The sequence below is a fragment of the Jaculus jaculus genome, chromosome 3 (assembly GCF_020740685.1).
Source record: "Jaculus jaculus isolate mJacJac1 chromosome 3, mJacJac1.mat.Y.cur, whole genome shotgun sequence".
NCBI classification, from domain to species: Eukaryota; Metazoa; Chordata; class Mammalia; order Rodentia; family Dipodidae; genus Jaculus; species Jaculus jaculus.
The window spans coordinates 33,662,586-33,665,066 of NC_059104.1; positions in this window are offsets into that span (position 1 = coordinate 33,662,586).

The window sequence follows — 2,481 nt, forward strand, 5'->3', positions numbered from 1 at the left end:
TAAGTTCTTAAAACTATCTTTATATTGTTGTGAAATTCTTCTTCCATGCTACCAACAATTGTGGGCTGCAAGAGGGCCTATACCTATTAAATTCTCTATAAAAAAAATAAGGGTTATCCCATTTGTCTGGTGCTAACTTTACTCTCCATTGGAGAATCTGCTTCTCTTTTTCAGATAGACACAGATCCTAAGGAGAAAACCACCCCATAATAACTCTAAAGGGCCCCTGCTGAAACTAAGAATGATTGGTGAAACAGGCAAGGGTGCTGTTTTCTTGGTGAACTGGGTACCAGCCCAAGGATGAAGGAGATCAACACAGAAAATAATCAACTCCTAACCAAAGTAGATATCCAGAAACTCAGAGGCCCCAACACCTTATCACTGAAGCAGACCAAAAGTGAACCCAACATGGAACACTATATACGAAAGGGGAAAATACAGATATAGAATGTATAAAATCACAGGTCTCATTTTTAAAATACATGAGAGGAGAGACTACCTAGAAAAGAAGGGCCAGTGAAAAGGAGGGCAAAAGAGAGGCACGGTGGTGGGGTCAAATCATCCTAGCACATTGTATGCTCCAAAAATTACATAACAGAACCCAGTATTTTAGCAAATAATATGTACTAAAAGGAGTGGATTTTTTATGAGAAGGAAGACCTCTAAGAAGACGTTTTTCTGGCATCAAATATTCTGAATCCCACTGAATATTACCGTACAAGAAATAGCAATTTTCTAAAGAGTAGCTGAAGAAAACGGTACTTTGAAGTTCTAAATTGCTTCTCTTTTCTAGCATTCTTTCGGGGTACTAAACTGTTATTGTTATCTCTCTTTAATTAGTATCAGCTCTTTTCAAAGAAACAGATTTTCAGGTTGTACCAAAGACTTCCCTTAGTATAACTGTTACTGGGTCTCATTGATAGGGTTCACTTTCATAACAATGCTTTAGTCAGGGACAAAGATTTTGGCTGGTGTGCCCTGGGAGTCACCCAGCTGTTTCTTGAATTAGAATCTGTCATGTAGTCCTCTACTGAGATGGAGAGGGCAAAAAGCATAAAGGTGGTACTGTCTGAGCTGGATGGCCGGGATCATCTCACTGAGTCTTAAGGGATATACAGAAGTCTCATCAGTATTTTATAGGAGCTCTTACTTTCAATCATTCCCTTAGATAAGCGTACAAGAATAAATCTACGCTTAAAGCCCAATACTTTATTTCTACGACACAACCTCAGCAGGAAAATTTTCCATAAGTCATGTTTTGGGAACTATATTAGCTCAGCATATCCTAGAAGCCGTGAGATCTAACAGAACAAAGCAGAGAAGGAAAAAAAAATGTTTTTTTTTTCTTTTATAGGTTTCCTTGGCACTATTTATTATAACTTCATCTCTCATTCCGCCTCAAGAAGTTTAGTCATCGTACTTTTCCTTAACATTAGACAAAAGCTGAAATTCTGAACCTAAAATATTTTCAGGGACAGATTGACGGGAACTGGATTTAGTATTGGGAGACACTGTGAGTTTGGGACAAGATGTTCTTTTTAAAAGTACATTTGGCTCAGGATTTCATAAGAATTCATTTTATAAATTTGAAAATAAATAAAGCAAACATAAGAAAAGAAAATCCCTTTAACTCTTCCTCCTTTAAAGTGTTAGCATCTTTATAAAACGACAGCAGCCTCCATTTACCGCTTAACCTATCGATGTGCTTGTGGCGGTATCATTGATTTCCAATCTCCAGGCAACCTTTCCTTGAGGCTGGCAGCCCAGGTCTATTCATTTATTATTGCGTGTACTCAGGGGAGAGAGATGGACCAATTGATCCAGCGGTGCACCAGCTGGTAAATATTTAATGTTTGTTCCCATCACTGAAATTATTTCAGATTTGGATATTGACAGTCATCCACATAACCGATTGGTGCAGGCTACAGCTCATTTAATCTTCTCAGATGGGCCTATGTGTGTGTAGCAGATTTGCATTTGTTTACCAATTGGCTGTCTTTCAGTCTGGACATGAATTTCAGTTGATCTTTATGTCTTTTGGTGGAAGGATTATGTAAGATACTTGATCCATACTATTTCTCAACTTTTTGTTTGTTTTTGTTTTGTGAGGTAGGGTCTCACTCTAGCTCAGGCTGACCTGGAATTCACTATGTAAGTCTCAAGTTGGCCTTGAACTCACAGGAATCCTCCTACTTCTGCCTCCCAAGTGTTGGGTTTAAAGACAGGTGCCACCACGCCTAGCTCAACTATTAAATATTAGCACTAACGCCCTTGAATATACTTGAGAACTGTCAATCTTAATAATTGCCATAACATCTGCAAGGGGAGAAAGAGAGTGTGTGTGACAGAGAGAGACAGAGGGAGAGAGGAAAAGAGAAGGAGAGAAAGAGAGAGGGAGAGGGAGGGAGGGAGACAATGGGTATATCAGGGCTTCTTGTTGCTCTAAATGAACTTCAGATGCATGTGCCACTTTGTGCATCT